Source organism: Mytilus californianus, unplaced genomic scaffold (assembly GCF_021869535.1).
Source record: "Mytilus californianus isolate M0D057914Y unplaced genomic scaffold, xbMytCali1.0.p SCAF_13, whole genome shotgun sequence".
Taxonomy (NCBI): domain Eukaryota; kingdom Metazoa; phylum Mollusca; class Bivalvia; order Mytilida; family Mytilidae; genus Mytilus; species Mytilus californianus.
Window position 1 is genome coordinate 2,161,214 of NW_026262615.1, and position 15,163 is coordinate 2,176,376.

The 15,163-nt window shown below is 33.2% G+C and overlaps 1 long non-coding RNA gene across 1 annotated transcript; it reads left to right on the top strand.

The window, feature by feature from the left end:
* The first annotated feature begins 450 nt into the window (after positions 1-450).
* Positions 451-10,552, top strand: LOC127723007 (uncharacterized). Its single transcript, XR_007991789.1, has 5 exons — positions 451-573; positions 2,044-2,249; positions 5,848-5,998; positions 8,070-8,280; positions 10,444-10,552. It is a non-coding gene; the product is annotated as an uncharacterized LOC127723007 (long non-coding RNA).
* Positions 10,553-15,163: the final 4,611 nt, after the last annotated feature.

Below are 15,163 nucleotides of genomic sequence, written 5' to 3' on the forward strand. Positions count from 1 at the left end.
TAACATATAAGAGAGACTGAAGATACCAAAGCAATATTCAAACTCATAATTCGACGACAAACTGACAATATAAATAAAAACAGCAATAGAAAAAAAAAAACAACATAGAAAACAAAAGAGAGTTTAAATCTTTCTTGTGAAAAGCAAACCTCTCTAAGACTTTTATTCTCATTGCCTACCTGAATTTGTTACGATATACTTCTTTTATACGAAATTGATGTTTATTGTTATTATATAATCTGGATTTTACCGTTGAAGGTTTTATATTTGATATCTTCCTTAACTATACACATGTTAATAAAATTTAGAGGTCAGCAGATTTCAATAAATTCGATGTTAGAAATAATATGATATTATGGCTTTATTTTTTTCGAGTAAGTACATTTGTTGATGAATTTATTTTTTTTTTCTCTGTGTGTGTTTACAAGGTAAATGATGAACCTAACGGTCAAGTTCTTGGACATTTCTCGGGATTTTCAGGAACGTCGTTCTTGTTGTTTTCCGACAAATTTTACATAAGGTATAAAACCAACGAACAGGAGGAATCAAAAGGCTTTAATCTAACATGGTCAGGTAAGGAAATACGCAAATAAATTAATTTTGATATGTTTTTTCATAAATTTTCAGATTAAAAACTCGTTGCTACAGTCTGCTCATAAAATTCTAAAATCATTCGAAACACTTAATAAAATTGAGAATGGAAATGGGGAATGTGTCAAAGAGACAACAACCCGACCATAGAACAGACAACAGCAGAAGGTCACCAACAGGTCTTCAATGCAGCGAGAAATTCCCGCACCCGGAGGCGTCCTTCAGCTGGCCCCTAAACAAATATATATAATAGTTCAGTGATAATGAACGCCATACTAAACTCCAAATTGTACACAAGAAACTAAAATTTAAAATAATACAAGACTGACAAAGGCTAGAGGCTCCTGACTTGGGACAGGCGCAAAAATGCGGCGGGGTTAAACATGTTTATGAGATCTCAACCCTCCCCCTATACCTCTAGCCAAGCCTGTCTTACCTTGGCATTATTAGCCAATATCCTTTTCCAGATACGTCCTTACTTTTTTTGTTTTTGTTTCAACAGTGTAAATGATTCGGGCTTCCATCTGTCTTGATTCGAGAGCTTCTGAGTAAAATTTTGTGAACAAAACACGCGTCTGGCGTACTTGATTTTTAGCCTGGTATCTATTATGAGATTTTGTGAGATACCTCCGCATAAAAAACTATAAGTACTCACATATGGTTGTGTCCTTACTCGAACATTTCATTAAAATCGCCATAAATCTGTATATTTTTTATCACACTCCAATATCAAATAGAATTTCGAAACGTGTTCTTAATTTTGGAAGTGATCTAGAGAACCAAAAAAAGATTCCTATTATTCATATCTAATATCCCTTTTAATTTAACAATTGTAATTAAGACAATACTTGCTGATTAACTCTCAGTGTCAAGAATATCCGAATGAGATAATGTATTAATAAAAATTAGAAATCATGATGTCAATTCTGAAATAAAGCTACGTAATAATAATGTATACATAAAAAGGCAAATTACATGTACTCAATATCAAATACTAGTATCGCTTACCCTAAATAATTTTATCTGGTATGCTCTTGAATGAGGGGTGAAAAAGGGGGGTATCTGCACGGAAGAACGCAAATTAACATTGCCATTTCACGATGAACAAACAATTAAAAATTTCTTGCACGTTGGTTTTTTACCGATTTCACGAAACACGGTGAATAACGAACCTTTTTCACGGTTGCACGTGAAATAAAAATGACAAAACACGTTGCACGAAAATAACCCTTTACCATGTTTACCACCCTCTTTAATAAGTCATTCTTATATACTATTCATGATGAAAGCGGTAAATGTCGTTTTTATAGCCAACACCAAATCAACTGAGATAAGAATATAACACAATTTCAAGGTATATTTGAATATTTACCTCTATTAATATAATTAATAATTGTACATGCTCTTTCATCAATGCTCAAGTGTAGCTTTAACTTATGAATCTTTATTAAGTGGCTACCGTAATGGATACAGTCAGAGTTTCCTGTGCAAGCAGTGGGTGGTTAGCTATGGTAAATTTAACATCACTAAAATACGTACATCCAGACACAATTCAACCTGACAAGATAGTTATAAATTTACCAAATTGCTATGGTTCCATATTCAGCGATTTGGTCGTTTTTAGGCAGAACTATACAACATGCTCTTCAAATAGAACGGTAAGTATACTAGAAAATGTTAACAAACATTATATAAGGTCCTTGTAATACTTATCTATCGAACATTTCTAAATATTTTCGAGTTTTCATAATTTTGACGATTTGTTTAAAAGGCATAATAATAAAAAAAATAATACATGTAATACTAGTAGTTTGATTAACTAAAAAAAAAACTCAAATACCAAGGAAGCCGCCATTTTGTATTGCTTTCAAAAAGATGTGTCTCTTGCCAAAGACGTACTCAATAGTTAAATGGTTTCCTAATTAAAATATGTCACCTCCGTAAATAAAAAATAAAAACTATCAATCTTTTCTGACCTTTTAGAATGATTATATTCAGGAGCATGCACAATACATGCAATAATCATATAAGTTTTGTGACATTAATAAACCGTCACGGCAATATCTCTATTTTAAAGCAAAATTATGGAACGTCGTAACTGTCTTTTAGTGTAAATATCAAATGTGTTTTGTCGCTTTGTCTTTACGTCCTGTCATTTCTTCTTTATAATTATGTAATTGCCTTTATTTCCTGACACTGCATCTCTGTGTTATTTCAAAAGAATTATTTGTGTTGTTAGACAATTGTACTATATGTCATTGCTATTCTTTGTTATGTGCAATATGCATTACATTATGTTGTTACTACATTAACCATGTTTACTGTATATTCTGTGAATGTCTCTAAACTACGGAAGCGTAATAGGGCCATCCTTTTTTTTTCAAATTGTCGACTTAATCTTGGAATTATCAACTTTAATCTTAGAATTTCCAACTTTAATCTTGGAATTATAAACTTTAATCTTTAAATCATTACCTTTAATCTTGGAAATGGCTGATATTTTACTTCTAGCTCATAGTGTATTGCATTTCTCAATATATACTTAATCCTCTTATAATTCGTGGCTAAATTTTTGGTAAAATGTCAAAGAAAAATAGGCATGTATCTAAAGTCTTGTATAGCTTCACGTAGCCTAATATTCACGAGGGGTGTAACTTCCTATTAATGGGTATAGGTGGATATGCCAAAACTATGGGTCATAATTTTGCGAGATTTTATATATATGAAACTACTTTTTAATACGTTAATGACACTCTATATTGATTTGCATTGTTCTTTCATAATTTTAAATTGATTTACGGTATGTTCTACATATCTTATATATTAAATATGTTATTGGAAATCCTATATTAATTGCCAATTGTGGTATTTGAATCAATCAGGGACTTTATATTTACATAAATAAATATAAAGTTCAAAAACGTCTCAATGTCATATCAAAATTATAAAAAAACTAAATGGAGGTTATTTTCATAGATATAAACCAGTCACCAAAGTTTCATGAAAACTGCTCAAAGCACTTTAAAAATATTGTCCGAAAATTGGGAAATCACCAACTTGTATGCCCCCGCCGTAGCCGAGGGGGCATTAAGTTTTACCCTTGTCCGTCTGTACGTCCGTACGTCCAAAAAGATGGTTTCCGTTCTCTAACTTTAGTTTTCCTCAGCCAAATGACATGAAACTTATATACAATGCTCATTACCACAAAACACAGATCAAGTTTGAATTTTGGTGGCGTCACCTCTACCGTTCTAGAGTTAAGCCCTTTACAAATGGAAAAATTGCTGAATTTTTTGTTTCCGTTCTCTTACTTAAGTTTGCCTCAACCAAATGTTATGAAACTTAAAAAGAATGCTTATTCCCACAAAACGCAGATCAAGTACGCATTTGGGTAGCGTCACTTTTACCGTTCTAGAGTTATGTCCCTTTACAAATGGAAAAAATTGCTGAATTGTTCGTTTCTGTTCTCTAATTAGATATAAGAAGATGTGATATGAGTGCCAATGAGACAACTCTCCATCCAAGTCACAATTTATAAAAGTAAACCATTATAGGTCAAAGTACGGTCTTTAACACGGAGCCTTGGCTCACACCGCACAGCAAACTATAAAGGACCCCAAAAATTACTAGTGTAAAACCATTCAAACGGGAAAACCAACGGTCTATTCTATATAAAAACCGAGAAACCGAGAAACACTTATGAACCACATCAACAAACGACAAATACTGAACATCAGATTCCTGACTTAGGACAGATGCGAACAATTGCAGAAGGTTTAAACTTTACTTTGCCTCAACCAAATGCTATGAATCTTATATACAATGCTTATTACCACAAAACTCAGATCAAGTACGAATTTTTGTAGTGTCACTTTTACTGTTCTTGAGTTATGTCCCTTCATAACTTTATATGCAAGAGGGAGCATCATCTGTGTCCCATGGACACATTTTTCATTCATTTATGAACAAAATCGCATAACTCGGAATCGTAAAATCTACAATTTATAAAAATTGAAAGGGAGCTTACGTTAATAGATATAAACAATTCACCAAAGTTTCATGAAAACTGCTCAAAGCATTTTTGAGTTATTGTCCGAAAACTGGAAAATCCCCCTATTTTAATGAATAAAACCCCATAATTCGGAATCATAAAATATAAAATTTATAAAAATCAAAAGGGAGCTCATGTCAATATATATAAACCATTCACCAAAGTTTCTTGCAAATTGGTAAAAGTGTTTTATAGTTATTGTCCGAAAACTGGAAAATCACCCTTTTTTAATGGATAAAACCCCGTAACTCAGAAACGTAAAATCTAAAATTTGTAAAAATCGAAAGGGAGCTCATGTCGATAGATATAAACAAGTCACCAATGCAAATTGGTTAAAGCGTTTTTGAGTTATTGTCCGACATGTTGACGACGGACGGACGGACAGACGGACGAACAGACGGACGGTATACCATAACACGTCCCGTAAACATGGCAGATAACAGAATAACACATGTCCTCCAAAATATGGGTTTTGGAGCCTTAGCGCAAAATTTTGTGGATAAAAAATAGGCAATATTCAATTGTCGGATTCCCTAAATGACATTGAGCTAAATTACACATACTCAAAACGATTGGAGATCGGGCGACTTTTAGATGCAACGTCCGAAAAGAATCAACATCCTCAACAAATACTCGTGATAGAAGTAATAATACAATTTTTGTACATGTTTATATACATATATACATGGAAAGTTTTATATCGTCTGTTAGAGTCGCATGACGACTGTTACATTTCACAAGAACAATGAAAAAGAGTCATTACCAATCTCACACCACCCCCTAACCCATACACACGCGCTTTCTGCTTATTGATAATGATTTTTCACACTGCACAGAGTGTGATACGAAAACTGCGTTAATTTAATTGGCATTTCAAGCACCATGAGACAATATAACGACATTTTCATTGGCTATTCGTTAGATTATTGATTACTTTTAAAGGTTAAAACGATGTACATTTCGTCCATGGTAACGGACATATGTGATTTCCTCAATAATATATACAAAACACTCTCATGTTTCACCTGCAAGAACAGGACATATTTAGTTATTAAAAAAATGAATTGTCACAGTCTTCAGGATTTGACAAAAATATGAGCCTTTCTCGACTGATCGAAATGTTTCTGTAAATTTCAGATGTAACGTTGTGTTAGTTTTGCACTACAAACAAACAAACAATGATTAAGATTTATATATTTTTGCAGATTGTGAACAGCTTTCTCATTTATACAAATAAATTAGTGTATCTTGACCATGGAATAACTAAATGGACTGTGCCATTAGAGTGTAAGAAACAACGGACAACAAGAATCGCTAACTTTCATTTATATTCAAACAAAAGAGCACTAAGTTTAGGTAAGTATTATTATTCAACTATATGTTATACCCATCGTGTTTCACATGTAAGTATACACTCGTGATAAGTCTAATTCGGTGATGTCACATACGAGGAAAGGGGGACGGGATTATGGTTCCCACAATTGGAACATATCCGTCGTCATCTGTGAAACATATATTCCGTAACGGTCAACCAACATAGTTTAATAGTTACCTTGTTAACAGGAATCCTCCATCAGGGAAATCTTGATAGGAAATGCAAGCTCCGAAATACTATATCAACTGGGAGATATATACTCCCTATTCAGGCGCTGCTGTATTGTTGCTACATAGAAATGGAAAGTTACCAATTGGGAAGCTGAGATCATCTCTGTTGTCGTAAAGTTTTGTTCTCAACCGACCACATTTTCAATTTCTAGACTTAACTGTATTTGTTGTATCGTTTATTTAAAGTTCGAATGTAAAGATGCGTTGAACTTCGAATTATCTAGTGAGAGGACATTTTCTAAATAGCGGAACATGGAGTTAAAGGATAATTCTTGCTTGCTTTTTATTTTTTCCTTAGAAACTCTTGTATACAGTGCCTTGTATGAATAAGAGAAAATGTCGACAAGAAAGGAGCACCATTTGTTCCCGTGGGAATGCCGTTGTCTGTTGAAAACCACGGACTCTAAACATAAAATTTCACTTTGTTTTCTTTAAATACAATCAATGTGTTTCTGTATCAATTGGGTATGACGACTTTGGTCTTTGTGAATATTTCTTTGCTGGCAACTATACCACATCACCCTTTTTATAAGCAATATTTGGTAAAAATTTTATGTATTTGAAATTAACAGCGCTTTTCAACTTCGTATATGATTTCATCTGCAACTGTTTTGATTCAGTCGCCATTGGTGAGTCCGGTTAAGACGAAATACGGGTCTGACGTACCAAATTAATAGTCTGGTGTCTTTAATGAGTTTTTTCCATATTCCAAACGATTTTTTTTAATATCTTGTAGTACTTTACACTTGTAGACAACCAGCTGTCTACTCTTTCAGAACACCTATGGTAAACTCATGTTTTTGTAAGAGTCCGTGTTGCTCTTTTCACGGTCCTTTTTGTGGAAGGGTAGTATATCATGTTGTGTATCTTTTCTTTCTTTTTTGTCCTTTGATTTACAATTTATGATTGACCCCTTTTATCTTACGATTTTCTAGTGATCATATATATATTTATACCCAGATCATTACAGGAAGAGTTTCAATAAAAACCAAATATCATGTTTTTTTCCGGAATCGGGGTATATGTAAATCAACTCATTAACGTTGTTAGATTAAATTAATTTGTCAAAGCATATGTCTTACAAGTGGAGAAAAATTACAGCAGAAAAATAGCAACATACTTTCTATGGATGTCTATTTCAAACATCTAAAATTACATTATATGCGTGTTTCATAAGAATCCACACATTGTCTGATAACAATCGAAAAGCATTACAAAATTATATTTTATCGTGCACACATTTTTAGTACGAAGTGCTTCCGGGCTTCAAACAAAATGTGCGTCTGCCAACGCTTTTCCATCCCAATACAAATACAAAAAAAAGCTGGACTGCCACGGGGAAATAAGGGTACTTCGTATATGATTTCATATGAGGGGAAATAGTGTGATGTCTTAATTAAAAAAATACCCAGAATAATTTGTTAACAACTGTATTATACCAACTCCATCGCGAATGGCACGAGTCTTTAACGGATGTCTACAAACGGGTTGGTATGTGTAGCTAAATGTGATCTGATTTCCATTTTTTTCTATATATAAAAAAGAAGATGTGTTATGATTGCCAATTAGACAACTCTCCACAAGAGACCAAATAACACAGAAATTAACAATTATAGGTCACCGTACGGCCTTCAACAATGAGCAAAGCCCATACCGCATAGTTATCTATAAAAGGCCCCGAAATGACAAAAGTAAAACAATTCAACCGAGAAAACTAACGGCCTAATATATGTACAAAATAATGAATGAAAAACAAATATGTTAAACAGTATAGTATATATATATCCAAAGTATCACATTAGTTGTTTCTACTGTCTTATAGATAACAAACCAGACTTCAACTTCTCCGTAGTTTTCTTCTACGACAGAGAATTTAAAGAGACTGGAGAAAATCCTTACGCTTTCCAACAATTGTATGTTTATGAAATCACATTAATGGATAACGATGAAGACCTAACGTTTGAGGCAGAGAGTTGTTCAACTCATCAAAGTAAAAACGGGAAGACCCTTTCTAGGCAACATATTGAAAACGCGTAAGTACCTAACAAATAATCACAGCGTCTTGATATACTAGTATGTAATGTTTTTAATTGTTTTTTATTGTTGATATCGAAGAACTTAGCTATTAGTTGAGGATAGACGTAAACTTCCTTGGTACAAAAAATGTTCAAATACGATTTCAGGACATCTCAATTGGATATAACAACAATAAACGACGACCTCACATGTAACGTTGTAAAAACTAGCTAAAGAGATGACCCTTTGTCTTAAAGGGGTCTTCTGTAATCCCCTTTATCTGCTGTTAGTTTAGAATTAATGCACTCAATGAAATTATAAAGAATGTACCTATAAATTTAAATGTATGGTAGATAGATTTTGACACTTCATTCTAGTCTTTCTTGGTAGAATTCCTTTACCCCTTATTATACTTTTCTTAAAACTCCTGGCCACTTTGATAGTCACTTGGAAGAGTATTCGCCTTGACTGCAGAACGTCATGAAATCGATCCCAAGCTGGGTCAAGACAAAGACTTTCACATTGGTATTTGCCTCTTTACCAAGCACGCGACAACAGTCTGGTCGGCTCAGAGATAACACATCGGGTCTAAGAAGGATGGTGTGTCTTCCTAGGGATATGTACATGTGTGCTAACCTATTATATTACTAAGCATGTTTGTATACGACAAAACATGATACTTTCATTTCATATTAACACGACATCGTTCTTAGTATGCATGTGATACTTGCCACTGGACATTAAGAAGTTATCAAAATACTCTACCAGTTGATATGGAAGACTTTGAGTAATACCAGGACTGATATGGAATATTATGTCTGATATTCTATATCTATTGAGGGAAGTGGTACGTTTGCTTTTAAATTGTCTGAAACATTCTAGTGTGCTGCAGAAAATGACACAGTAAGGTGTGATTACCTAGACTATTCCAACGGTGGGTAAAGTTGTCATGCGAGTCAAATGCTTGAGGTTCTAAACCTGATCGGTGCTGATGATCGTTGAAAATATCTGAATAAAGACGAAAATGAAGATTTTTTACGTTTTTTTTGTATAAAAGATAAAACAAAAAAATGTTGAGATGTTTTAATATTATTTTGTGTCTCGTGAATTCAAAGGCAAGCACCAAAAAAAATAACCCTGAACTTTTAAAATTGTGCAGGTAACTTTGAATGCAAATAAAGGTATTGGTTGCTTAATAATATCACCATGGGGTTTTAATTTTCTGCCTATTTCTATGTTTAGTGTTTAATCGAAGTGTGATGTAATTTACATCCAGCCACCTTTCATATATTCGATTACCGAAAACAGACTAGAGACTACATGTATGTATTTCTGATCATGTTTCCCAGGCCAAGTTTTTTCTTGTCCATTATATAAAAATCAGGAGATGTGCCAATGCGACAATTATCCTCCAGAGTCCAAATGATGTGAATGATCATTTTTGCTATTTCTGTCCAACAACTCATCTATAGTTTCTTCAGAAATAACATAAACATTAGTAACAATCGTTATTCAACGATAATTTGTAGATCTTTTTTTCTGACCATTTATGATACTTACAGTTTCTTTCTCTCTGCCATTATTTTCTACAAAGAAATATCAAAATGGGTCAAAATCGTCATGCATGGGCTTTTACTCCTAAAACATGTTGAATTATCGCTTATTTAACTTAAGTTCGGTGACATTATATTTTCTTTTTATTTTCTTAAAGCGTTATTATAAAACCTATCTTCTCATATTTTTATTTCAAAAGTCTATCTCATAGATTTTTTTTATTCACAAAAAGTGTTTTTTCATGAATAATCTAGGCAAAATTGGGTAATTTTGCACGACTTGTAGCTTGGTAAAAAATAGCACAGTGACCATTACTTTTTATCATATTTTTGAAAAAAAGCATTGTAAAATCTGTATTTTGGCAAAGTATAAAAAATTCTATCTGAGGAAATATTTAGTGATGATCCACCTTGAGCAGCAGGCCTTGCAAAATTATAGCAACCTGTTCATGGATCACACAATGTAAAACAATCAGTAAATCAACAAATAAAAAACCTAAACGTCTGAAAAATCCGTTCCCGCTTATTCCCTTCTAGATATATCTCGTTTAAGTTATAGGATCAAAACCAAAAGTCTGACAACTTGTCATGCTAGCATACTTATGCTTTATTTGATTTTGATTACAGGAAACCAACCGATGATGACGTGACACTTACCAAAATATCAAGAGTGAAAACATTTGTTAGTATTGCTGTGACGGAAGATTTAGCTACCATGTTTACATGTGACATAAAGATAATGGTGCAGTAAATTGTGATATGATAAATTATGAAAATAGAATAAAAATAAACATTTTTCCCTAATTTTACACTTCAAAACTCAATTGAGCAAGCTATATATAGTCGCTAACCAAGTCGATAGCTATACATGTGTCTATCGAAAGTTTTGATAAGTTTGTTGATGCTTTAAACATTTTACCTTTTTAACAAAAAAAAAAAGCTTAGCCCAATTATGAGTAAAATACAGAAATGTAAAAAAAATCGGATTTTTTCTTCAGATTATATTTCCTGATAATGCAGAATTATCTGTTCAATTTTCTTACCATTTCAAGGAGGTTTGCAAAAGGTATTGATTTTCCCAAAAAACTAAGCCCAGACTATCTAAATTTAATATATAAAAAAGCATCGGTAAAATATAACACAAGCATCTTCAAAATTTCGCTTAAGGTGCTATCTCTTGACTTGATCATCAAGAAGCTTCTGTCAAAGTTTCATAAAATTCCGTATAGAATTATTGATGTCTAAAAAACAACGTGTCTAAATGCTAGTTAAAAATAACTGTCCAGTTTTCACTTAAGGTAGATTGGGTGTCTTTTTCTGAGCATGTTGCAAAAATTGTTTTATGGTTAAACTATCAAAAAAAAAAACAAATGTTTTAAGTGTATTCAAAATTTTCAGAGGAAATCCTTTTAAAATGATGGTAATTATAATGAATTTGATAGGAAAATTTGTGGGTTCTTTTTATTTTATTTTTCTTCATGGCCCCTTATTTTTTTTTTGATATTTTGGAATTATTTATAAAAAGCAATTCTCAGACTCTAATTGAATTTTAACCAATATAAGGAAAAATTATGTCTCCCCGATATAACTCATATAAGAATAACTGTTATTTCGTTAAAATTCAATGTATTCTAACGAAAAATAACCCACTTTTTATATTGAAATTTGAAAGTGAATTGACACAGAAGTCTTTTGCAAAAGTTTAAGAAAAATCTATCGTCGAACATTTAAACACTCCAGCTACCTTGATACAAAAAAAAAAAACTACTGGTGTGTTTAGATATTTCTCTACATGCTGGCTCTTGATCATGGAGAAGCTTAATTCTGTCCAAGTTTCGTAAAATTTGTTGAAGGTTTTATGGAAGCGTTTGGTGTTTAATAAAATTTTTACCCACAAACTGAACCAAAGTTATGTTTAAACTGGCCGCGTAGTTTCAGAGAAAACGATTTTTGTAAATATTAATGGACGACGGACGCCAATGAAAAATATACCTCACTGTGGCTCCTGTTCAAACCTGCACAAAGTAGCTACCACCAGGAAGACCACACAAAAGACAGCATTAAGTAGTAAACAGCTGAGCTAGTTACTTAAGATGGCTCTAGTAGTGTATGGTTAAAAGAAGACGATTTGTCAGATTAGGATAAAGTACTGAACAACGAAAACATAGCTTCTTGTAGCAGATTGGTGTTGTGGTCTCCCTTGAACAGTCTCATTATTTAACTTTTACTGATATATATTTTTTTTAATGTTTAATCATTACAAATTATTCATATTTATATTTTATATGACATTTGCATTTGCGTGCTTATTGATAAAGATACATAAATGTAATAGCTATTTAAGTTTTCAGACTTTATTTATGAAATTTATCGTTTGTCTTAAAAGGGGGGGGGGTTGGCAGATATCATTATTTTGTAATTGTTATCCCCCTTGTTTAAACTCCAAATTTCATATTTCTTTATTTAATAAGTTGCATGATGCTTATTCAGTACATATTTGTTAAGTGAGGACTGAAGTTATGCATTTCCAAATCGCCCTTCAAGGATAGTGCATATGCCACATGCCTACTTAATACGGGTAATAATGATGTTAATGAATGCTCCATTTCTCTAAATTTGGATTTCATGATAAAAGTTGTACTTGTTGAATACATTATATATTGTTTTCACTGTCTATGGTTTTATTCACTTAGATATTTAAATAGCGCTTTTACATATGGTATCCACTATCTCCGTTTCAATCAGTCAATAAGCTAGTATAAGCTGTGGTCCACATCCCCGAATTTCCAGCAGAATTGCTCCTGCTAAAGCCAGAACCACCACGAACTGGAAGAAACTACTGCCTAGCCTATTGAACATTGATGACTATGAGGCATTCAGGACCCACCTCATACCACACATATATCCGTAAATCAACACACGCGTTTTTATCTGCACTGGTACCTTTATTTTTTATAAAACACCTGTACATATGATTTTAAAAGAGCACATTTTGGATGACACCACAACTTTATTTCAACATATTCGCGTAAAGAGTCTACCGACTCTTTACGGATTACCTATGTAGATGTAGAAGAAAGAAGGGGCGGAAATGACAAGCGACGGACGAATGAGCTTTTGAATGGCCCTTTCCAAGCCCCATGGCTTCGTCCTCACCGAGAAGTAAATAAGGTTGCGTCTACTAGTCTGATTGATCCTGCCAAAGTCATATGCTTGTCTCAAAGATTAGGCATTGTGTGTCTAAGTAAAACACTTTTATATAGTAAAATCTGTTTTGGATCCTTATATCATATTGTTATATATATTTGTTTAGGGTCCAGCTGAAGGACGCCTCCGGGTGCGGGAATTTCTCGCTGCATTGAAGACCTGTTGGTGACCTTCTGCTGTTGTCTGTTCTATGGTCGGGTTGTTGTCTCTTTGACACATTCCCCATTTCCATTCTCAATTTTACTCCTACTAAAATAACTGTGGTAATTGTGGAGCTAATACATGAAGCACCGCATCTATTAAATGTCTGCTCTATCAACTTCAGGTGGAACGGGATATCCCTACCAGGGCAGAACGGATAACTGGGTTTAATTCCTCAGAGGGAGCCTAAAATGGTGACCATGTCCAAGGAAGGCAGCAGCGTCAGACACACTTCCTCCGCATCATTTTTTTTACTTATACCTCGAATTTGACGTAAGCGGTTATCTAAGTACCAGAATCTACGACAAAAGGGACGATTTTAATTTTGAAATTATAAATTTTCCCCACCATGACAGCAAAATACCATCTTCGTCTGCATATGGTATATACATTTCACAACTCATTCGGTATTCAAGAGCATGCAGCTGCTACTCAGATTTTATAAGTCGTCACCAGTGTCTGAGCAGAAAGTTAATGAACCAGGGTCATTATGTCAAAGAACGTCTCGTCCTTTTTCTAAAAGTTCACCGAAACATACCAAGACCTTGTTGATAAATATTCCGTGTCAACTTCACAAATAGTACATGATGATCTTGAAGTATAGATTCTAGTTACTGACGTTGTTTATCATCTTAATTACGTGTTATAGCGTTCTTTTACTTGCCTTTGTAAATTATTAACCTTAACTGTTTAGTCCATTTTTGGTAATATCAACAAAATCAACAGTCTCCTTATAGGATTTATTGCCCCCGAAAGACGTTTTTAACTATTCTAAGTTTTTTTTGCGTAAACTATAGTAGAGAAACTGTCAATAGCAAAAATATCGACATGGCTAATACATCAAAATAGTCAATATTCCTGAAATCGTCAGTTGTCTCCTTGTAAGAGTTATTGCCCTCCAAGGATGATATTACATGTTTTGGGCGTTTTTGTTTGAAACTATTTGAAATAGTGTTACTGTTTTGTATCAAATGATGCAAATTTAACAGGTGAGCGATACATGCTCCTTAATTGAAACCTCAAATTCACTCTGCCACGGGGTTGTCTGGGAGATATTATATTTGACATCGCTAAGGTATACCTGGACCTTGCAATTGGTGATGTTCCAGAAATCAAGGAAAACACTTGACAAGAAAAAACGTGTTCCAAGTTTTTTTAATCATATTTGACATAAAATAGAAAGAAGGATGAGGATCTTGTATAACCTGGAGATCTTTGGAAGTCTGAACATGTTCTGATAGCTCAGCTTTTTTCTTTTAGTTTGATTCCTAGCATTATTGCTCAAGAATCACTATACAATATTTGGATAAATATTAACAGTTTAATTGTAATGTTGTAAAGTTTTAATATATTATAACAATACTTTTTCCTTTCAACAAGTTGAAACACAGCACCCACAAACGACGTACTTTAATTGTATTATTGTAAAATTTTAATACATTGTAAGAATACTTTAGTTGTTTTCCTTCAACAACTTCATTTAATAATCATCACATGTTGGAACACAGCACCCAAAACGACGTACTCTGTCGAAACAACAGGAACACTTAAATCCTCCTCCACCTTCATCAGCACCTCTATAACCGGGTACACTATGTCGACTGTCAACTTCATTTGGTCCACAGCCCACTACAAGTAGGAATGAAATAAGCACGAGGAATTTCATAGTAGACCTAAAAGAGAAAAAAAAAGTATTTCAGTTTGAAAGACATAATGTTTTAATAATAAGCACATAAAAATGGTTGCGCTATTTAAAACATAAAAAAATATCTAGCTCATATGTTCTAAACCTTCAAACAGTTGAACAACAACAAAATTTAAAAGAAAAAAAATAAATATGGAGGAATATATTTATTATATTAGACCTTAAAGAGAAACAAATAATAATTCATTCGATTACTTATGTAGTTAAATGCACGCATATCAAACAAACAAAAAG